Here is a 25,145-nt window from a genome sequence, read left to right on the forward strand (position 1 = left end):
CTGGTTACATTAGCACATCGCTAAGAAGTGATCAGAGAACGCACTAAGCACAGGCCCCAATGATTTTGTGATATTAGTAATCAATAACTTCCCTGGGTAAATAAGAAGCCTACTGCAGCCTAATGCGAAGCATGATTGAGTTTAATGGGACTTTCCAGTAACTAAGATTTCAGCCTAGAAGTCTTCTTTTGCTCTTATACATTCCCCTTCATGCTGTAAGTGTTGAGAGAAATACGTTATAGTGCAGGTGCACTTAACCTGCAAACCTATCTATATTATTATAATTTATTATATTTCTATAGTACCCTTCATTCAAAGATCACAGGGCAGTTTACAATATAAAACACAAAACTACGTATCATAAAAACAAGCAAAAACAACACCTTCCACAGTTTAAAAGGCCATAGATTGTTTAATCAGCCAAAGGCCTGGGAGAAGAAGAATGTTTTCCCCTGGCGCCTAAATATATGTAATGAAAGCGCCAGATGAGCCTACCTAGGGAGAACATTCCACAAGCAGGGAGCCACCACGGAAAAGGCCTGTTCTGGTGTTGCCACCCTCTGGATATCTCCTAGAGTAGGCACACAAAGAGGGACCTCAGATTATGATCATAATTTGGCTCTTGGTTTGTTCTTAGCCTCTAACTCCCATCAGCTTGACCAATGGTCAGGAATGATTGGTGTTGTAGTCTAGCAATATCTGGAGGGCCACAGGTACCTTTGCTGTACACACATAAAGGTAAAGGTAAAGGGACCCCTGACCGTTAGGTCCAGTCTCAGACGACTCTGGGGTGGCCATGCTCATCTCGCTTTATTGGCCAAGGGAGCCGCCGTTCAGCTTCCGGGTCATGTGGCCAGCATGACTAAGCCGCTTCTGGCAAACCAGAGCAGCGCACGGAAACGCCGTTTACCTTCCCGCCAGAGCGGTACCTATTTATCTACTTGCACTTCTTGGTGTGCTTTCGAACTGCTAGGTTGGCAGGAGCTGGGACCGAGCAACGGGAGCTCACCCCGTCACGGGGATTCGAACCACCGAGCTTCTGATCGGCAAGCCCTAGGTGCTGTGGTTTAGACCACAGCGCCACCTGCGTCCCACACATATCTAGGAGTAATTCCCACCAGACACCATTCTTATTACTTCTCAGTAGGCATGCTGAGTTATGATATCATCATAATGTGTGTTTCCCTAATCCTGAAAATGAGTTATAGTGACGTGGAGTATAAGTGGGGAAATAACAGCGCAATGACCAGGGGTTGAAATGGAAAATGTTGTGCCCCTGCTGCCACCTCCCTTGCTGGGTTGTGTGGCAGATCCCACAAAGCAGTGGCGGCAACGGTGGGTTCTGGCAAGATCTCAGTGATATCTCGTGATACCTTGCCGGATGTTGGTGGCAAAGGTGGGATGGATCAGGGCCCACGGGGGCGCCACCTTTTGGGCTTCTGCCACCAGAGGTGGCTGCCTCACCATGTTTGATGGCCATTTTTGACAGCATGCCGGGGTCTGCCTTGAGATACCCATTCATTATATAGCCTTTGTGTGTAACTAAATAATTATAGCCAGTATGGGAAAACTTTAGACTTTATCAAGTTGCACATGTTGCTACATTGGGTTGGCAAGACTCAGGAAAAAGCAGTAGCATGCCTTTTGAATTTTCCCAGACTGTAGTATTGGGAAATCTTTGAAAAGAGATAGATAGATAAATAATAATAATAAAATAAGCAAGCATTAACATTCTATTCTCTCTTGCTATTGGAAAACATCTTACTGGTGGGACTTTGTATGAATAGTTCTTCGGGAGTAAATTATGATCAAAATCCAAAGTCAACCATAAATTAAATGTGTGGCGTTTTTTCCTCCTACTTTGGTATACATGACTTTCCATTAAGCTAGCCTCATATAATATACCTCGGATGCGTTCAATAAAGCCCTGTAAATTATAGTAAGTATTTAAAATGGTAAATAGACATTGAAAAAGGCCACATTAGGATTAATGAATGAAAGGGTTGATACTGAAAATGCACTTGTAAATAAATAACAAGGAAAGTAAAATGACACACTCTTAGGTTAGAGTTACAAGTAGGGTATGATGATAAATTGTAGGGCTCTTTGCCCAGGCATCTCATTTTGGGAAAAATGTCTCTCAAGGACCTCTCAGACAGACCCCCTTATTGTGTTTTTCCCGTACTCAGTTTATACCTGTCAGTCTCTAGGCAAGTTCATGTTGCTTCCTGTGGCTAGCTCTAGGCTTGCTTAACCTTTGCACATTTAGGGCATTTTGACACATGAGAATTGGATAAGCTTTGAGTCTTCCCCCTTCTCTGACTCTAATACTATTGCATTTGTTCTTAATGCAGAAGAAAAAAGTGAAGGGGCATTTGCAGTGCAAATAAGTATCCCTGCCAATGGATGACCTTGCATATCTGAGGGCTGGACTGGATGTGATGGTGCAGTTCCTTGTGTTCTGTTGTTGTTTAGTCATTTAGTCATGTCCGACTCTTCGTGACCCCATGGACCAGAGCACGCCAGGCATTCCTGTCTTCCACTGTCTCCCACAGTTTGGTCAAACTCATGTTGGTAGCTTCGAGAACACTGTCCAACCATCTCGTCCTCTGTTGTCCCCTTCTCCTAGTGCCCTCAATCTTTCCCAGCACCAGGGTCTTTTCCAAGGATTCTTCTCTTCTCATGAGGTGGCCAAAGTATTGGAGCCTCAGCTTCAGGATCTGTCCTTCCAGTGAGCACTCAGGGCTGATTTCCTTACGAATGGATAAGTTTGATCTTCCTGCAGTCCATGGGACTCTCAAGTGTCTCCTCCAGCACCAAAAGCATCAGTTCTTTTGATCAGCCTTCTTTGTGTTCTGTAGTACACGTCTTACTTCAATAATAGGTCTCCAGAGCTGCTTTTCAGGTAGATCTGATGCCAACCCCCATATTTCCCTATCACAGAACATGGGTTCTGGTTTTAAAAGCAAAAAAGCCCTCCTAGTGGTGCTGCAAGAAAACTCCTAGAACATTTGCAAAGCTAGGCAGGGCCTGGCTTCAAATTGAAAGGGGGAATCGGTGTATTGTGGGTGAGGATTGCAGAATTTTCCCCTTCCTTCCCCCATCTGTAGCCTACTTTCCTATCATTATTTTATAGAGGCACTTTCTTCCCAGCTGGGACCTGATATCAGGCATGATCTTAACTGAGAGCAGTTTGGTAAAAGAATCTGCCTTCTGGTGAATCAGTTCAAATTTGCCCTCCCACAGCTCTTGTGTGGGTGCTGGTGGTGGGAGAAAAATAATAAGGAAGTAAATGAGTGGCATAGAATTGTGTGCAAGAATTCTTTGTGATTTATAACTGAATATAATAAAATAAAATTTGTGGTATACACACACACACACACACACACACACACACCAATAATTAAAACTATAGTAAAAATGCTAATGGAAGCTTCAAACCTGAATGAAGGAATTCATGGCAGGGAAATGTATCTCATACTTCTTTCCTTTCTTTCGTTTTCATAACTTCAGGAGCAAGATATATATTTTTTTAAACCAACACGTATGGAATCTAACTGCTGCATGTAAAGGAAAAATATATATAGCTCGATATGCTTCACAACTGAAGTACTTAGCAAAACAATATCAAACCTTTGGTTACGTAAAACATGCTCAATACCCACACGAGATGCAACTGGCTATACTCTTGTGTAAATCAAGTATATTATTCACTGTATCATATTATAGATTTCAACAGAAATAAGTGATAAAAAACAACAGAAAAAGCAAAAGAATCAGTAGATCAGTACACACTCCAATCAGTTCATGGATCAGGTCCAAAAGTATGCTAGTGTCTATTCCACCTGCGTCTGTTCATCAGGTCCATGCAATCCACAAGAAGAGTTGTTATTGTTCCACAGAATCCTTTCACAAAGTCTAAGACAAGGATTTCCAGAATATTAACCTTGTTTTACCATCCTGGGTTTCATCAGTAGTACAAGTGCTAAAAAAGGTAAAGGTAAAGGGACCCCTGACCATTAGGTCCAGTCGTGACCGACTCTGGGGTTGCGCGCTCATCTCGCATTATTGGCCGAGGGAGCCGGTGTATAGCTTCAAGGTCATGTGGCCAGCATGACAAAGCCGCTTCTGGCGAACCAGAGCAGCACACGGAAATGCCGTTTACCTTCCCGCTGTAGCGGTTCCTATTTATCTACTTGCATTTTGACGTGCTTTCGAACTGCTAGGTTGGCAGGAGCTGGGACCAAGCAACGGGAGCTCACCCCATCACAGGGATTCGAACCGCCAACCTTCTGATCAGCAAGCCCTAGGCTCAGTGGTTTAACCCACAGCGCCACCTGGGTCCTAGTACAAGTGCTAGGTAATGTAAAATCATACAATATTGTGACCACATACATTTTCACAGAAAGAATAATATAAATACCATAAACAACTGTTGTTGTTGTTTAGTCGTGTCTGACTCTTCGTGACCCCATGGACCAGAGCACGACAGGCACTCCTGTCTTACTATATATGATGTACAAAATAGAGGATCTATGGCGTGGTAGTAGCCACAATAAACAGCAACTGTTTCAATGTGGGGTCATATGGACAAGCAGCTCTACCTCTCTTTTAAATCAGAACCATTGAAGGCGGTGAATGTCCTATGTGAGTGCCTGGAGGTGGTTGGAGGATGGATGGTGGCTAACGGATTGAGGTTGAATCTTGACAAGACAGAAGTACTGTTTTGGGGGGACAGGGGGCAGGCGGGTGTTGGGGACTCCCTGGTCCTGAATGGGGTAACTGTGCCTCTGAAGGACCAGGTGCGCAGCCTGGGAGTCATTTTGGACTCCCAACTGTACATGGAGGCGCAGGTCAATTCTGTTTCCGGGGAAGCTGTCTACCAGCTCCATCTGCATCTGGTACATAGGCTGAGACCCTATCTGCCCGCAGAATGTCTCACCAGAGTGGTGCATGCTCTGGTTATCTCCCGTTTGGATCAGGCTCGTCTTAACCACATCCAGCACCATGGTGCAAAGGTCCCTCTGGCGCCCCCTCCCTTCCCAAAATTTAGCCTGGAGCGGATGGCGTCATTGGGGCTGCTGCCAGCGCTTTCGCTGCTGCCCAACAGCCGCGAGGAGCTGTGCTGGCCAGCGAGTCGCTTAGGAGAGGCACGTGATGCTGGGCGAGGGAAGTGGCTCCATGGGGTGAGCACGGCCCCCTTTGGCCCCGGTCGCCGCTGCCCGCTGCCTTTGTGCAGCCGCCGCCTGCAGCAGGAAGGGAGGCGGTGCAGCGCAGTGGCTGACGGGGACCTGCCTGCCTGCCTGCCGGGCTCCCCGGGTGGGCGTCAGCTGGCTGTGCGGCTGGGGGAGCTCTGTCCGCGCAGTAGCATTGGCGTGGGGCCAGTAGGAGCCTCCCCCGGAGCAAAGGCGCACCATGCTGCGCTTCCTGTGCAGGACCTTTGGCCGGCGGTCGATGCAGCGCTATGGGCGAGCAGCCGGCGAAGGAGAAGAGCATGATGGGGCACCCCAAGTGGCCTTGGTGGGAGGTTCGCTGGCAGCGCCCGGTGTCCCAGTGCCTCCGCACATCCCCTACCGAGCCATGGCCCCTGGACCTCTTCCCTGGCACCCTCCAGTGCCCTCCAGCGCCCGGCGCCATGGTTCTCCACGCCACTAGCCTCTATGGCTAAGACAGGCCTGCTGGTGGGTGCAGCACGGCGCCCCCTGGCAGCCCGGTGCCCTGCGCCACCCAGGCTTGCCTTAGGGCCGGCCCTGGCTTGGATTACTGCAATGCGCTCTACGTGGGGCTACCTTTGAAGGTGACCTGGAAACTACAACTAATCCAGAATGTGGCAGCTAGACTGGTGACTGGGAGTGGCCGCTGGGACCACATAACACCAGTCCTGAGAGATCTACATTGGCTCCCAGTATGTTTCCGAGCACAATTTAAAGTGTTGGTGTTGACCTTTAAAGCCCTAAACGGTCTTAGTCCTGTATACCTGAAGGAGCGTCTCCACCCCCATCGTTCAGCCCAGACACTGAGGTCCAGCGCCGAGGGCCTTCTGGCGGTTCCCTCATTGCGAGAAGTGAGGTTACAGGGAACCAGACAGAGGGCCTTCTCAGTAGTGGCACCTGCCCTGTGGAACGCCCTTCCAACAGATGTCAAGGAAATAAGCAGCTATCCTATTTTTAAAAGACATCTGAAGGCAGCCGTTTGGGAAGTTTTTAATATTTAATGCTGTTTTGTTTTCATATTCGATTGGGAGCCGTCCAGAGTGGCTGGGGAGACTCAGCCAGATGGACAGGGTACAAATAAATTATTATTATTATTATTATTATTATTATTATTATTATTAAACACAATATTGATTTTAGTTACAGGCGTTGACAATCCATAGATACAACACTTCTTTCTTAAAGTGACCCATGTGGCACTGTAGAAGTAAGACCATATTAATCCATGCTCAGGTGTTATACATGTACAACTGTAATCAATTTCCAGACCTAAAATAATAGCAATTCTCAGATACACAATTTATTTCTTAAAGAGACCCATACCACCCACAAAACTGAAATATACTTAGTCCATGCTCAGGTGTTCCACATGTCAACATTGGTGCACACTCATAAAAAGCAACTATAATCAATTTCAGTATTCAGACCTGAGGGGGTGTAAGGTATTAAGTAAGAAAAAAAACCTGGTTTCTTTCTGCATGAAGATTTTTTTAGCTTGTTTTACAGGACCAGAATACGTCCAAATTACAAAAAACGTTAAGTCCTCATCCGAATGCTAATGGAAGCTTCAAACATGAATGAAGGAATGAATTCATGGCAGGGAAATGTATCTCATACTTTTTTCATTTCTTTCGTTTTCATAACTTCAGGAGCAAGCTTTATTTTTTTAAACCAACACATATGGAATCTAACTGCTGCATGTAAAGGAAAAATATATATAGCTCGATGTGCTTCACAACTGAAGTACAGCATAATTTGCAGCCCTGATGAACTAAGAGTAAAATCAGAGAAACTTTGCAAGTTTGTGCATATTGCTAGTTCACTGTGGCTGTGATGAACGAACCATGTCTGTATGAGCAAACCATATAAATAGTTTGTTCATACAGCCCACCAATTATCTACCCCATTAACTGCATTAACACACACACACACACACACACACACACACACACACACACACGTTACTCTCTAGCAATTACAATGCCCCCCCCTCTCCCTGGGGCATGCTAGGGTGTTGGATGTCTCAGAGGAGAATGCCCATTGTGCCAATTTCTGCACTGAATTCAGCTTGGATTGCTCAGAATGTGCAAATCTGTTCCTCCCTAATACAATTTGGCTTTGATGTATACATAGATGGAGAAATGATAGACATATTCATTAGACTGATTACATCAGATAGTTAGAGGCACACAAGATGGTATAAGTGAACAACTGTTGCTGTCTGTAACCTGCAATCAATCAAGACTTGCACAATCATATTTGAGTGATTATTTTGGAATCGGCCTTTTTTTCCTTTTAAAATGAGAAAAGCTTCCATACCTTTAGGCGCCGTTAGTATAGTGCGGCTTGTTTACATCTCCTTCCTCCTTACGGACACATTATATCCTGGATGACATGGGTTAATCTATAATGTATGGTGTGCATCTGGTGTACATATACATTTCTTCACTAGCCACAGGCCATTATATAGTTTAATGTCTGGATTATCCTCATTTGTGGAAATGGGTGGGATGGGACGCCTTTCATGTTCCTTCCAGCACTCTGAAAATATAAAATCCTACTCTTTCCCATGTGTTGGGAGGGCAGTTTTAAAACCAAAATTTTAACTTTCCTGCATGGTATTCAATTTTATCCACATAGGTCCATTGAGGAAAAAATCAGATTATTTCCTCAGTGTCGAGTTCATGGACCCATACAGAAACAGGAAGTGAGGCCTTTTCAGATGTGCCTGTAGCACTCTGAATATGTTTGGGAAAGAGCATTTCTAGCCAAGAATAAATCCACATACCTTTTTTTCTTTTCTTTTTCTTTTGAATAAAGGAAGGCCATAACTGCAGCCAGGGCTACCTAAATCTTTGATAGGCCCCAGGGAAAGATTTAAGTTCAGGTTCCCTATTTGAGTAAGTGCTGGGAGAAAATGGTAAATAGTAGAAGATTATAAATAGGATAATAAATGGAGAAAGAAGGATTATACTATCAGACTAGAAATCATTTGATAGAATTCCTCATGCTTTGACATTAATTTTTTAGTGCCCCAAAACATGATAATCTAGCCACCTCTCTCCTATTTAATACATAAAGGAACATAATTATACTCCAAAATACTATTTAATAGCAAACCCCTATTTAGCTAGCGAGCTATCTCTGCCGTTCCATCCATTTATTCAAAGCACTTCTATATCCCCATTTTATTCATACGGTAAAATATCAGAAGTGGCTAGCATATTCAAATTAACACTAAACATATTAATCATTAAACATAGCAAATCATTGCTGATACAAGCAACAGCAGACAATAAGCAGCTTAATTACTCTATTTCCCAAATACTTTCTGCAATTGAAAATGTTTTTGACGGCAGCCGCCAGAAGGCCAGCATCAAGGAAGATAAGGCAGTCTACTGGGGCGAAAATTCCACAGCATAGGTTCCTTCATTTATGTAACTACCTGCACCATTTCAGAGGGAAGGAGCACATGGTCTCTGGCTACTGCAGCTGCTAATCTTAAGTGATGAGGCAGGCTTTGGTCAGAGGAGATGGCACTAATTATCAATGAAAAGTTAAACACTTTCCAGAAGAATATCCAGTATCTAGTTTCTGTGGCGACAGATCTCCTGTACTTGACCATCTGTAAAGATTCATTCTACCCCTCCAAAAAGGAGCCTGCCAGCTTAAGCTTGCCTACTGTTGCTGGCCAGATGAAGGACAAAAAGAGGAGTCTTGCTCATGCACAAATATGAGCTGATAACCATCAATTAATCCAGTGTTTCTCAACCAGTGTGCCTCCAGATGTTTTGGGACTACAACTCCCATCATTCCTGACCACTGGTCTTGCTAGCTAGGGATGATGGGAGTTGTAGTCCCAAAACATCTGGAGGCACACTGGTTGAGAAACACCAATTAATCCAAGGCATACCAATTACAGTGGTACCTCGGTTTTCAAACGTAATCTATTCCGGAAGACTGTTCGAGTTCCAAAAGGTTCAAAAACTGAGGCGCAAAGGGCGGTCTGCAAATGTAATTGAGAAAATTGAGAAAAATAACATACGCCACTCAGCAGAAGTTCGACCTCTGAGGCATGTTAGAAAACGGGAGCATTTACTTCTGGGTTTACAGCGTTTGAAAACCGAAACGTTCGTCAACAGAGACGTTCAAAAACTGAGGTACTACTGTATTCTCATGTTGATTTTCATCCTAGACCTTTTATAGCCAGTCACCAAATTGGAGAGAATCCCTGAGAGATCACTGAAACTCAACCAATTTGGATGCAATCCTTTATGGTCATGCAATGAGTTGAACATTTTCCCGTGGAAGGGTTAACACCAAACATTTAATTTTTTTCTAGGGCTTAAACTGAATAGAATTCAGGATTCACTCAAAAAATATTCCAGTAAGCGAGGATCCTCATGTGGATGGTCCTAGGGGCCAGCCAGGATCAAGTTCACATAGCTGCCAAGTTCTGGTTAGAAAAATATGGGACCAGCAGCCAGGGCAGTCTCGAGCAGGTCGCGCGCCCTGGCGCTGAGGGGCGGAGATCGCTCCGGTGCCCCCACCCCCGCAGGGCGCAGCATGGCTTTTCCTACCAGCCTGGCGCCCCGCGCCACCAGGACTCTACCTAGAGCCGGCCCTGTCAGCAGCGCCGGCACCGGAAGTCGCTTCTACGCATCTCCAGAAGCAACTTCTGGTGCCGGCGCTGCCCGATTTCCGGTGCCCAGACATGGGCAGAGCGGCACTGGAAGAAATCCGGGGGAGTTACGGGACATTTTGCCATTTGGGATGACAGCGAGAAACAGCTTTAAAAACGGGGGTTTCCCGGGGGAAACGGGAGACTTGGCAGCTATGAGTTCATGAGGTTGTCCCTAGAGAAAACACTATGATGAATATGACACATTTGAAAAGCTCTTATGTGTTCTCAAAATAATTGGAGATTAAATTGTTTGAGATCTGCTACCAGTCACTATTTTCACAGGTGAAGGCTGAATCCAGAGTAACTTACTGAAATAGAGCCAATCCAGAATGTTCGCTTGAGAGGCATATTTCAACCTTGTGCCTTTAACAATTCAGATGTTTTGAGTTTTCAAGGTAATTTGTATTAATGGAATTGCACTGTATTTATGATCAGACCATATTTCTCACCTGTACTTGTACTTTGAACGTATTTTAATGAAATTTGCTTTCCAAGTTGGAACATGCTTAGGATTGCAGCCTTTATTTGATGAAGTTCTGATCAACTCTTGGATAAAATGTAAGCCAAAAGGGATTAAACCTATATCACTTGCTCAGTTCAGTTGATTTAAGAAACCTGCTGTATAAACAGTTTCATTGCATTGATGTAATATTAAACATGTTGTACAAGTCTTCAGCTGGCATAAATGCCCATGTCTCTTGTAAATCAATTTCCCTTCAAGCTGAGGAACTGGACCAAATTTTCTAGCTGACTTGAAAACCTGATTGAGGGTCATAGGAATAAGAAGAAAACTTTGCTGCTCAGTTGCTTGATGCTTTTTGGTAGTCCTATAAATGAATATTTTATATATAAAATGGGATGCTTCTAGATATTTTGAAGACATTGCTTCAGAGCTTGCTTAAAGGTAAAGGTAAAGGGACCCCTGACCATTAGGTCCAGTCGTGACAAACTCTGGGGTTGCGCGCTCATCTCACATTATTGGCCGAGGGAGCCGGTGTATAGCTTCCAGGTCATGTGGCCAGCATGACAAAGCCGCTTCTGGCAAACCAGAGCAGCACATGGAAATGCCGTTTACCTTCCCGCTGTAGCGGTTTCTATTTATCTACTTGCATTTTGATGTGCTTTCGAACTGCTAGGTTGGCAGGAGCTGGGACCAAGCAACGGGAGCTCACCCCGTCACAGGGATTCGAACCGCCGACCTTCTGATCAGCAAGCCCTAGGCTCAGTGGTTTAACCACAGCACCACCTGGGTCCCTTCAGAGCTTGCTTACGATATGCTAAAAACAGCAATTCCTTAACCTGCTTCAGACTAGGATTGATTGAAATGGCAATTAGTAAAGTTTAAAGAACAACAGATTCACCGAAACAGACCCCATAGCTCTCAAGTTCTCCCTTTTTAAAAGAGAAATTCCCTTATGCTGAATAGGCTTCCTCGTGAGGAAAGGGAAAACTTGACAGCTATGACAGACCCCCCCCCTTCTCATTGTACTTTAGGGCTGCCAAGTGACCACAGATACTACTCTTTGCATCTTTTGTATGGCAGAGGCATTGAACAATGATGTGGTATGTGAAAATAATCCCAAACCTAAATTCCAGATGATAACATTTCCAATTTAAAACTCTAATAACTATGGTATGCCATTGTCATTACAATTGCCCTTTAATCAGTTAGCAGAGTTCTGTAGTTGCAGACTCCTTAGATTAAACAATGTTTGATGGGTATTAGACCCCTTCAAAAAGTATACAGAAATTCCATGGGCAACTTTCTGTAAATTTCCCAAGGTTTCATATATCTGAGAAAATAACGGTGTAAGCAAAGCCATGGTTTAGCAAGCATGGGTGCTCCAAAGAGAGAACAAAACTGTACTCAGCTGTAATTTCATGCCCCACCTGCCTGTGCCTTGGTGAGGTTTTCCTCCAGTCTACTGAACCACAGAATAGGCAGCAGAACAGTACAGTAGAGGCAGGCCTGACTCCATGTCATTGCTAGGCCCACAGGTCTATCCATTCACTGCCTGTACCACCTGTGCTACAGGTTGGCTGCCCATGGCTCAAACATGCGGGAATTAAAATCATCATCATCACCATCATAATTTTTTATTTAAACCCCGCCCTCCCCACCCGAGACCGGGCTCAGGGCGGCTAACACCAAATATATACCGTAATACATTAAAAACACAAAATCAAACGATTAGTTTAAAATACAATTTGAATCACATTTAAAATCAAAATAAAATTAAGTGGGAACCCACGAATCATAACGGTAGGGGTAAGGAATTAAAAGTTCACCAGGTCCAGCCACTCCTGCTGGTCCCATATGGGCTGATAGAAAGAGCCAAGGAGGAAAGCCAAGATGAAACCCATTTTGGGTGTGAATCCTCGAAGACTTGCAGACCTGGCTTAGGAGGGCCAGGCCCTGATTGACTCCAGCTACAAAAGCCCTGGCTGTTAAAGAAGCCAGAGACCACCTTGACTGCCTCTTTGTGCAGACCAGGGTCTTTGAACCTGAGTTTCCACAGCTGCTGTGCACCTTGAACCTCCTTTGGCAGGACTGGCATTAAAAGCAGCACATATTCTCTATGATAACATTTTATTTTCTTGCTAATTATGCTGTTTTAAATGTGCATTTTATATTTGATTTCCTTCAGCAATTTTTTCTCCTGAAATTTTAAAGTTTTTTAAACCATGCTATGTTAAATGTGCATTCTGTAGTTGACCTCCTTTGTAATGTTTCATTTTGAAATCTTTAAGATAATAGTTTAGTTTCTTGTTATTTATGCTGCTTTGCATATACTTTATACTTGACTTTCTTCTGTAATGTTTTGTTCTGGATTGTTTTGTTTGATGTTGTAATGTAGGTTCTAAACTGCTTTGATTTTTCTTCTTCTTAAAAATATAAAGCGGTATAAAAATGAAATTATTATTATTATTAATGATATCATAATAATATAATAACAATATCATAATATAATCTAATAATCTATCTTGAGGAATTAATTGGGTGTTTGGATGACATGTGTGAGTGTGTGCAGAATTTGTGGAAAAGGCACCCAGCCCAGGAAAATATATCCACTCTCACGAACACTGTCATTTGCCAGTTTTTCTTCTTCCCTCCCTTTCCCCCAAACCTGCAGGTTGTGGGGGCTGGCAAGGCTTGCAAACACAGATTGCTGTCCCTACTTTTCTATCTTCCATGATGAAAGCTCATGCTCAAATCCTCCGTTGTCAACAGGAACTCTGGGACAGTGTTTCCTAATTTTTTCCTAAAACTTAAATTCCCTAATTTTTTCCTAAAACTTAAATTCCCTAATTTTTTCCTAAAACTTTAATTCCCAAGATATTCCACTGTCAGTGGAGGTTTTGAGCATGCTCAGAAGTTGTAACTGAAGAGTGAAGAAACAGCTATCAGCTTAACTCTAGGAACTTTTTCTTTTTTAAATGAAACTCTTCATCCGACTCAGTGATTTTAATAAAATCTATACTTCCCAGAGTTTACTTTTGCACTAATCCTTGCACCAATCAGATTTAGACTCTGCTGCTTTTCTCTTTCCCACTTGCAACTTGATAAGTTTGGAAAAGTGTGACAAAAGGACACAGCAGGAAAATTGGCAAAAAGGGAGCTGGTTCCAAAGATTATAAACCAGTGAAATTCAGAATGAATTTGGGCTTGGTCTGTACAGTCATACCTCGGTTTAAGTACGCCTCGGTTTGAGTATTTTCAGTTTAAGTACTCCGCGGACCTGTCTGGAATGGATTAATCCACTTTCCATTACTTTCAATGGGAAAGTTCGCTTCTGGTTAAGTACGCTTCAGGTTAATTACGGACTTCTGGAACCAATTACACACATACCTCGGGTTAAGTACGCTTCAGGTTGAGTACTCCGCAGACCCATCTGGAACAGATCAATCCATTTTCCATTACTTTCAATGGGAAAGTTCGCTTCAGTTTAAGTACTCTTCAGTTTAAGTACTCCACGGACCTGTCTGGAACAGATTAATCCACTTTCCATTACTTTCAATGGGAAAGTTTGTTTCAGGTTAAGTACGCTTCAGTTTAAGTACTCCACGGACCGTCTGGAACGGATTAATCCACTTTCCATTACTTTCAATGGGAAAGTTCGCTTCTGGTTAAGTACGCTTTAGGTTAAGTACAGACTTCCGGAACCAATTGTGTTTGTAAACTGAGGTACCACTGTAATGGCTAATGGAGTTCTGAGTTGTAACCAGAGTTCCCTAGCATGGTGTCTGCTGTATGGTATGCTGGTACAATAACTGGAAACACAAACATCTGTGTAATAGAGGAAGCAGATTTTTTGAGATGCTTACAGTAACTACCTGTAGCCCTCCAAGGGAACCCTACAAGCAGCTAACTTGGTGACTGCAATCATTGCCTACTCCTACATGCTTCACTTAGGAGGAAACACCTCAGCCTCATGAGAACATTCCCAGGAGTAAACGCATACTAGAATTGTAGCCTGTATCTGGGATATGACCAACACCTTGAGTGGTGTTTTCAGATTATTATTTTTCTAATCTGCACCACCAAAACCCTGTCAGGAAGACCACACAGAAAACTGTACAAATGTCTCGAGTTGAGGGGGAGCGGTTGTGTGAATTTTGATTTACTGGTGGCACTAAAAGAAGGAGGCCACCACCTAAGAAATGTATGACAGCATCTGAAAGTGGTTCCAGCATTTTAAAAGCAATTACAGGGGAAGATTTATGTCTCAAACCTGCTCTGTATATTTGCTAAAAAGCTGTGGGTTTAATCACCTGAAGGAGGTAAAAACGGCTACATAATACTGAGCATTACAGGAGATTCCAAGTACTTGCTTGAGGACTCGTGTGTGTGGGGTGTGTGTGTGTGTGTGTGTGTGTGTGTGTATTTTGAAGCAAGGAAGACTGCAAATAGTGAACCAAGCTGTAATGCAAGACTTCCTGAATAAAAGAAAACAAAGCCAGGAGTATGAGAGGTTTTCTCCAGAAATATTGAGGGAATGGCGAAGAAGTAATGCATTCCTCACTCCACTGGAAATTAATGGAGCATGCATTCTTCATTCGCAGTCTATTTGAGGCTGTAACAGGGGACATCACATCTGGCACAACTACTTTGAGTCATGTTATTCCACTTACAATATCATGTGGACCTTAGGAAACAGCTTTCTGAAAAATAAGGAATACTGCACAGGACCTGACATTAGCCTTGTTGAAAGGCACTGATGAGTTGCAGAGTTTAAGAAACACAGAGCCTCATTTCTTCTTTTTTTCCTTTTTCTTTTTTCTTTTTAAAAAACATATTTACAGGGAAACCCACCCCTTGCACTTCATTGCAGAAAATTACCAGCTCCTGTAATTTGTTAACTGCGCTCTCTCCCTTAAGTGCTAGCCTTTGAGTAAGCAAGGGGTTCATATTCCTTTGCAAGGCCCTGAAGCAAACCAAACATGCTAAGAAGAGGAGAGCAGATTGAGCCAGCCATTGACAATCACAGTTTTTATCACTGCTAACCTTGGAGAGAAGCCTTGATTCCTGTTGAATACAGCGAAGAAGAGCATTCTGCAGACGTATCTTCCTTTCCATGTTTTACGTTCAGTGGCGTCCACATTTCATGACTGTACTTTATATCACCTGTTTTCTCATGGACACATGAAACATTGCAGTAGTATCTTGTATTGTATGATAAAACAAAGCTGTTATCTTCTCACCTTGAGTCTCCACAGTCTGCACATGTGGGAGGCTTCCATTTTTTATTTGAGGCTTGCTGGGAGTGGCTGGAACATCTTCATTTGTTCCAGGGGTATTTCTGTTCCTCCTTCCACTCTGGGGCAGTCACACCACCAGCTCACAATATTTCTCCAAGAAAACACAGCCCCACTTTGTATACTACTGTTACATTCACTAGTATCGCCGTATTTCTAAAAGTGACAATCTGGACAGAAACGTTGCTGAGTGGTTTGTTTTTTGTTTTAGTTTTGCCCATAATTGCTGAGCTTTCTTTGCAAAATCTCAAAGAAATTTAGCTACATCTCAGGGAAATCGGCAAAAACGATACTGCCAACATGGGTTGCCATATGTCCGGGAGGAAATTGTCTAGATGTCCGGGAAAATCTGGACGCTACATTCACCCCATTTCTCTGAACGGTGAGAGGTTCCAGGTTTGGTTGCTATTGGAAGAAGGCTTATTTGTATTTTATAATACTTGCATTTCTATACAGAAATACAGGTTGAGCACAGGTGGCACACAGCTTTAACACTCCAAGAGGCAACCAGAGTCCACTGCTCTCACATCAGATCTCAGGGAGAGAGAAGTCTCCAAAATGCTATTAGCGTACAGAGCCCAAACTCATCTCTCTCTCTTCCTTGTGACATTTATAGTCTATGCTTCAAACTGAAGTTATTCTTCACACATAAGACACCTGGCTCCAACATCCTTAGCTGGGTGTGGGGATTGCCTCCTTTTGCCCCGATTCCTACCCATTCAAAAATAGCTGTTTTGTGGCACCGCAAAGACAAACAATTTTATTATGCTTACCTTTTCTTCACCTATAGTCAGCATATTTGAGTATTGTGACAGATTGGTGGAGGAGATAAGAAAGGTCAAATGTCTGCAGGTGTTGGCAAGTGGGTTAAACATTCAGAAAATTTAAGGAAATGGTCGCACAATTAGTTCCCATGGAAAAATGCATTGCTGGGCTGCTGAGACACCTTTCTCAAATCCCAAACTCTGGCCAGGTACCTCAAAGTAATCCATACAGATAGCTGCACCACAGAAATCTGATAGGAAACCCACTGCTATTTTCCCCCTGATGTTTAGCTGATTCCAGTTCTAGTCATTAAATGTCCCCAGTGTCCCATATTGCACCCGTGATTATAAAAATATTTGAAGTCGGAGGGAAGATCTATGGCTGGCTAGAAACCTGTCTTGATTTATGCCATGCAGGGCTATGGACACACATTTGAAAGCAAGGTTTTTGGCTGACAACAGCATCACAGTAGCTGTCTTCCACCCATATATTACACTGATAACCCCCGGAAATTATCAGAATTTAATACAAGGCTGTAGTATAACGTTCCTTAACAAAACAAAGCAAAAAGCCCTCCTCTACAGAAGCAGGAGACAACATAAAAATTCATATTACTATTTATGTGCCATCAAATCATATTAGTAGTGATCTGACCCCATAAATAGCAAAATGACTTTTCTGGAATATGGAAATGAAAGAAAAATGTTCCATATAGGGACTATATATTAAAAAAAATAACAACAAATAGGCAACAATATTATGGCTTCAGGATAGAAAGGGGATGGTGAAGTCTCATTGGAAGCATCTGTGCATTTGTTTTATTTAAATGCCTGTTTCTGAAGAAATAACTTCCCATGCATCAGCAGAACATATTGTATATCACCGCCTAATTATAGATCTATATATTAAGGGAGCAAACCTGTACTTCCTGGAAGGGGGTGGTGGTGAGGGACTATGAATGCTATGGACATTTCTCTCCACCAGCTGTTTTGGTGTTAAGCAGCTTGGGGGTGAGGGCAGAAACTGGGAGTTTTCTGGGAATGCTGAGGGTATGATGAAGTTGCCTATGGGCCCACAGGTTCCCTCAACCGTCTATAGCATATTTATGGGCAGATGGGGTTGTGCGGAGAGAGATGACAGGGAAGTTACATTGCCTGGTTAAATTTTGTGCTAGCATAACTGTTTGGTTGGAATACCACCTTTGGTCTGTGAATGAGGAGTTCTTATATAGACTCCACATAAAAATTCTTCATTTGTAGACCCAATGTCCCCCATGCTATAGACACTCAATTCACCTAAATGAAACCATGTTTAACCACAACCTTGAAAACCTGTTGGGTTTTCTTATTGATACTAGGTAGTTTTCAAAAGACCTGCTTTCAGACACAGACAGCAGAGAAATGGCATTGGTTTATTTAGCGAAAACTAAATTGTACCATTTGAAGGTTGCACTTCAAAACAGGGCAGTTATTTTGTCAGAGGAAAAGCCAGCTTGTCAAATCAAGGCTGCATTGGCACAAAAGAAAACTCATTTTATAAGAATACCCTTGCATCGGTTTGGGATTGTGAGGGCTGGCACACGGCATCCATACAGATCCGAGAAGGTTCCATTCCCTGAGTTGCACAGCCAGCAATATGAGCACAGATAGCTTCTTACTGGGAGAAGAAAGAGGTGGAGTGAGGCAGGGGCTATCTGAGATGCCCTGGTGGCAGGAATTTGGGGGAGGCTTCCAGGGTGCCACTCAGCAAAGTAGGGGCGTAGTGAGGCACCGCAACACCCGGGGCAGCAAATTGCCATGGACCCAGGGGGCGCGGTGTCGCTACGTAACGACGTGTGCGTGTTACGTGGCGGGGTATCGCCCCCCGTGCCTCCAATGCCCCGCACCTCCAGCTACAAACTCCAGGTAAAAAGCCTGTGCGGACTTTTTACCGGGAGGTTTGGGAGTCGCGGGGGTGGGGGCGCCAAGTGGCACCCCCCCCAGAGTGGAACCCGGGGCGAACCGCCCCCATGGCCCCTCCATTGTGATGCCTCTGCAGCAAACTGAGAAGCAGGGCCCCCAATTGCAGCAGAGATGACTTCTTTGCAGCTTGCAGTGCCACATGGTAGGCACGATTGTGTGTGCTAACTGATGTATCTTTTCTTCTCATAAGAAAACCATAATATCTCAGGAATACTTCTTTATCAATTTTATCTCTGTGTATTGTTCTGGTGGCCGTGCTGCTAGGAGGGTGGGTGCACATGTGCAAAGAACAAGACCTTGCCTCTGTGTTTGTGAGCACTATTTTCTATCCTGTCAAATATTGTTGCGATTCCTAAGGATGGAGGTTCCTAATTCTAGGAAAGTGGGACCATTGGTGTTCATAACTTCTGGATAATTGAAAAGATTGGTTGGAATACTAGGAGCCTCTTCCATCTGAGTGGTGTTTGCACTAGCCAGAGCATTCAAAACAAATTTTTGTTATGGTATAACCCTTCAGTAGGACAATAGCTAATTGTAATCAATTTCTTTATTACATATACAAGTGAACTTTTTAAGGCCCATTGATTTAAAATTGTTTTTACCTAAATTTTCATTATACCACAGTTTGGTATGGTGCTGTTTCAACAAAGAAGATTTGATTTAATTTCAGTGTTGTTATGCTGGGCTTGTATTTCCATTTTTATTTTTATTTTGGAAGTGCTTGTTCACTGGCATTTCATTGATAATATTTATGGTGATTTGTAAGTTGGAAGCCACCTTGAGAGGTTTGACCTGGAAAGGCAGCCTAGAAATATTTTAAATAAATGAATAAAATGCATAGGTCTGAATAAGAATAGAAATCCAATTTGTTTGAAATGACTGAGAATAAGGCGGAATTTCAAATCCTGCAGACCCACCCATCACAAATGTAGTTAACCAAACTCTGCATCTTGATATTTATATAAGATTTTTTCCCCCCAGATTTGACATACAGTCTGGTGACGTGTCACATCAAATACAGACAATCATGAAATTTTTAGAGATGTGTCAGTTCTGAGATATCTCCTTTCTTGCTTTGATCCATCATGGCTCTTAAGGAAGAGAAAATAATCATCTTGGATGCGTCTATCTAATTTTGTCTGTGTTGTTATTTTTTTTAAGTATGATTTTTTTTCTTTAATAGAATTCAAAGCATTTTTATCATCAATCAGAAAAATCACAGTGCGGCTAAAATTAACACTCTGAGAAACTTGAATTTTACAGTGGTTAATTTTTCTCCCCCTCCCCAGATACAATTGCATTTATGTGCCACTTGTGGACAGATGCCATTAATGTCCACTTCCCATGGATTAGGGGTGGGCAATCTTAGCACCCCCCACTTCTGTCAAATCGAATCCCAACAGCCCAGGGATGACAGAAATTGTAATCCAATACCTGGGGGGGCTGCAGAATCCCTGTCCCTGCTTTGCGTGTTTGTGAGCACTATTTTCTATCCTATCAAATATTGTTGCGATTCCTAAGGATGGAGTTTCCTAATTCTAGGAACTGGGGATGCTCAGACTTTAACTGGCGGGATTAAGCAACTTTTCATTTTCTTGCTGGGTATTCCCTCGTTCAGTTGATTTTACATTTGGAACTCTGCTGAAAACTTCATCTATCTGTCCCTCCCCCATTTGACGATTTGTAAATGGATCCTAAATAAATAAATAAATGTTATTACACCAAGCTGTTTCCTGGGTTTTATAGCTGGTTCTCCGTTGCTGTTTTTTTTAATGGCTTTTATGGATTGCTCTCAGAGTAAATATATATTTGCTGTAATGTATTTAATCCCATTTCTTTCCCTTTTCTTTTGTGAGCCACATTGTGGGGGTCTTTGCCCTAAAAGGCAGGAGGGAGAATACTTTAAGGTGCAAAATAAACTTTCGAATTCACAAAAGAAAACCTGAGAGAAGATAAAATAAAAACTCAGAATCCCTGCCTCCCCCCGACCCTCCCCCCTGCACAAAAAACCTGGAAAGATATAGTGAAGAAAGAAAGAAAGAAAGAAAGAAAGAAAGAAAGAAAGAAAACCATGAAGGAGGATATGACTGCTCTGGTGCTCCCTACTGCATTTAGTGACTTTTGCTTTGCGGGGCATTGGGGTATCTGGGCAAGACCCTGTGTGTGCTGCTGGTTTGCAGAACAATGGGGCTTGGCAGAATGCATCTGTTAAGCAACTATATCACATCTGTGGGAGACAAGTGACTGCAGACTGCCAGCTCCCTCTCAGGGCCATGGGTCAATTCATCAATGGGATAGCTACTGCTGAGAGGAATTTCTCTCAGGCGGGATGAACCTCCAGTGCCTTTTTTTTTCTTGAGTCTAGACATCCTTCTCTTCTCCCCCCCCCCCCCCACCATCCCCACCCGTCCCAGAGAGCTATCAGTCAACTTATGGTTGAACTCTGTTTCACCTTGTGACCCCGTCTTCAACCCAGACACACATTAAAGTGTGATCCAGGCCTCAGTGGGGCCAAAAGCCTCTTAACCCAGCATGGTTTCATTTCAAACCTGACCTTAAAAACAGAATTCCTATCCCTACTGATGCCACTTCATATTTGTAAGCAATAGAACAAACCTGCCAACTTTGCACTTGCCACAACAAGCGTTTGCATATTCCACATTTCCAGTGTACTGCTTATTGCCACTTTAGTGGGGAAACATTAATATGTAGTTATTTTCTCTGCAACATGAATTTATCTGCGTGCCCCACACTCATACCATGCACAGCATGCCATAGAGAGGTCCAATCAAAAGTGTAGAGCTCCCGTCACCAACCTGGTGCCCTCCTGGTGTTTTGGACTACAACTTCCACCAGCCCCAGTTGATAAGGCCGTGCTAGCAGGGGTTGATGGCTTACGTGGGCCATGTGTCTTTATGAAAAATATTGGAGGGGCCCAGTACCACACCAACATGCAATTGCAAAGAATGCAGATTCCTTAAGCCACTGGAACAATCCAGACAGTTAAGGTGGGCACATACATGTTAATCATGAGGGTGGGGTGAGTCCTACAAAGACCGATGCTAATAGTGCAGGGATAGGGTACCTTTTGGGGAGGGGAGATATGGAATGTTAAGGGAGAGTTAAGGGAGACATGTCTTCTGGTGGGAGACACGTTGTGCTCCTTCTGGGGTAGTTTGTCCACCTTGGGTCCCTATCCTGTACTCAGCTCTCACCTGTGGCTCCCAGAAGTTGTCAGCATGTGACAGCAGCCACAACTGAGGTACAACTTTGACTGGCCGGCTATACCAGGTGAGGGAAGTCAATGGGTCTCAAGTCCTTGGTGAATTAGGGACTTCCCCTGCAGGGGAAGACTGAGCAGATGAGACCAAGAGTAGGTCCAACGGTCAAGAAGGTGGTTTCTGCACATGCTGTAGAGCAGGCATAGGCAAACTCGGCCCTCCAGATGTTTTGGGGCTACAATTCCCATCATCCCTGACCACTAGTCCTGTTAGCTAGGGATTATGGGAGTTGTAGTCCCAAAACATCTGGAGGGCCGAGTTTGCCTATGCCTGCTGTAGAGGAGCAGATGGGGCTTGTCAATGCTGGAAGGTAGCCCATCTAGGAGAAGGAAAACTCTGATCCTAAACCTCCGCTGCCTTCAGGTTATCTTTGGGGAAAGAAAAGGCTAAGGAGTAAATCCTACACAAATTTGGAGTCCCTAAGACAGTTGGTTGGCGCTTTGTACACCTCCTGGCAACTCCCAAGATCCTGTCAAATATATTGCTCTTCTTTTCTTGGGACCACATCAGTGAGGCCAAGCGGTGGGTCCTGTCATCTGGGCAGCCCAGGACCTCCATATACATTGTGCAGGCTTGCGCCCCAGGAGGTCACTTCAGGGCTGCTAAAGCAGCAGTTTGACTTCAGCCCCGAAGGCGCACTTGATTGTCTCTCAAGACAGACTAGTGCCAAGAAGGGTACATTTTCCAGCCCCATTTCCTTCTGGGAAACCACTTGGTGGGTGGTGTGAGATGCAAAAGAGGACAGAATTTTTCTTTTCTACAGCAAACTAGTTTTTACACAAACACAATCCTTCATCCAGGCAAGCAAAAGGCATGATCAGAATTCATAGGTACATTCCAGGGGTACAGCCTAGGGAGAAGATGTGTGACTAGAGAGGAGGTCTGCATCCTGGAGAGTGTCCTGAGGGCCACATTTGGCCCTCAGGCCTAAGATTTACTACCCCTACAATAATGTCTCTGGGTTTTGATGGCATCTGACCATCCTACCACACACATCACTCCCTGGGTTGTATGAACAGTGTGGTCTAAGTGCTGGCTATTCATCAGCACAGTGTATCAGAAATGATGCATTCCTAAAAGAGCTTAAAATAATCCTTCTGAGGGGAAAAATATATTTATAATTGTGTTGACTGACATGGCCTGAGCCCATTTCCATTTCCAGGCCCTTGTGGGGAAAGTTAGATTAAAATTTGGGGGGGGGGGATGTAGTTTGCATAAAAATGATTTTCACAGAGTAATGACAGAAATGATAATACACAGGCTATGGAGCATCAATTACACCAATGAAATAGCAGCTGAGTGGTTTCATAAACATAGACATGTGCAAGCACGCACACAGAGCTATCCCAGGAATCTCTTGGACTTCTATAAATAGATACTTAACCTTCATGTGGAAATTTAAGAAGTGTCTGAGTTTTTTTCCCTTCTTTCTTTTCTTTTTTAAAAAAATCCTATTTCTCAATGACTTCCTGGCCTTCACCTGCTGTTTTTTGCCCTGTTGATATTCCGTCTCTCTTAAAGCAATGTCAAACTGATGCTGTCTTGCATGAAGATAGCTATTCACTAAATAAAATTTTGTGAAAGGAGGAGGGGAAAGTTTGGCCTTTGGCAGCATACCCTAGTTGGGCACAGCAACTTCAAGATCAAATCGAATGACATTGGCTGGTTATAGATTCCAGATAGACAATTGAAATGACTTATTCACACAGTGCATAGTTAACAAATGGAATTTGATGCCACAACATGTGGTGATGACTACTGGCTTAGATAGCCTCAAAGTGATTATTAGAAATGAGAACTTAAGGTGAGCACTACTGGATCAAGCCAAATGCCTATCTAATTCAGCATCCTATTCTCATAGTGCCAGTCAGATGTCTATGGAAACCTAGGAAACAGAACCCGTGTACAAAGCACTCTCCCCATTTGTGATGCTTAACAGCTGGTATTCAGAAGCATACTGCCTCCAGTACTAGAGGTATACCGTAGCCATTGTGGCTAGTAGCCAATGTCATCCTTATCCTTCATGTCTAATCTTCTTTTAAAGCCATCCAAGTTGGTGACCATCTAAATGGGTTCTCCTCAGCTCCTGTTGCCCCCCTCCCCATTTAAACACTGCTCTGCCACTTTCTTTATTTTCCGCACCAATACTCTTGTTCCATCTTGGTTCAAGAGGAGCCTGTCTTTTTAATAACTTGTCCCAAATGTTATGCAATACCTAAGCAATCCAACCCCCCTTTCCCACTACCACCATTTCACTGAGGTCACTAAGCTGTACCTATCTAGCCAACCCTGTACCTGAAAAGGGTAGCATTTCAGTGGAAGTTACCTTGAAAGTTCTAGCTTTGAACCTCCTACCTAGCAATCTAAATTCTGCTTACAGGTTTGCCGTAGTACATTTCCCCATGCCATTGGTGGCAACATCTACCGATGTATTCCCAGCACTAAATACCAAGCTATCTAGATGTCACATGGCACCCACAACCCTGATGTCAAGCAGGCAAGTCACTATCTTGCCCAAAACAAAATCAAGATATTTATGTCCCTAAAGATATAACAACAACAACAACATTATTTATACCCTGCCCATCTGGCTGTGTTGCCCGAGCAAACCATTCCTGGGATCCCCTCACTCCCAGGATATGTATTCTTGGCATGAGAAGATAATGGCCTATTCCTCAAAGAATGGCTCCCTTCTAAGAAATCATTTCCCTCTCCCTCAGAATGACATCCTCTTCACCCGGAACCCACACCCTCCATGACAGTGGAGGAGTTCTCATCCTAGAAGTGGGGCATCACTATCACATCCCTGAAGGTCTTGTCCACAAGCTCTCCGGCTTTCTCAGCTTTCACCATATGCACCTACAAGGATCTTGAGATCTCCAGACAGATGCTCTTCTCTAGGAGCTTTGGGACTGAGGTCTTTTCAACAGTGGCTGCCAAGTTACGGAATACATTCCACAGAGAGACTCGCCTGGTACCCAACTTTTCCTTTAAATGCCGGGTGAAATTTTTTTTCTTCCCTGGCCTTTTCAATCTGTTTTAGCCAGTTAAATCTGTTTTAGTTTACTTTTTATTACTTGCTTCTTAAGGTTTATGCTGCATCGTACTTTATCTCTATTGTAATTGTAATTGAATTTTAACTTTTGTTTACGTTTTAAGCCATCCTGAGAACTTTTTGTTATAGAGCAGCCTATAAATCCAGTAAATAAATTTCCAAATGCACAAATACCGTTTCTTAGAGAAATGCAGCAAGAGAGATGGACCCACACATTCAGACCCACACGTTGAGTGTCAATTTCTATACTTGCCAACTGCCGAACTCTTTCTCCTTTAAAGTACAGAACCAACCTTGAAACATTGTCTTTTTCTACTTCCACGACTATCAAAATAGTGCTCAACTTAGTCACAAACTTGAGAGTCTTTTGACAGCACCAATTAAGCAACTTAATTAATGAGTGAATAAAAATGATAATATTTACTGAAC

The sequence above is a fragment of the Zootoca vivipara genome, chromosome 8, assembly GCF_963506605.1.
Source record: "Zootoca vivipara chromosome 8, rZooViv1.1, whole genome shotgun sequence".
In the NCBI taxonomy this organism is placed as follows: domain Eukaryota; kingdom Metazoa; phylum Chordata; class Lepidosauria; order Squamata; family Lacertidae; genus Zootoca; species Zootoca vivipara.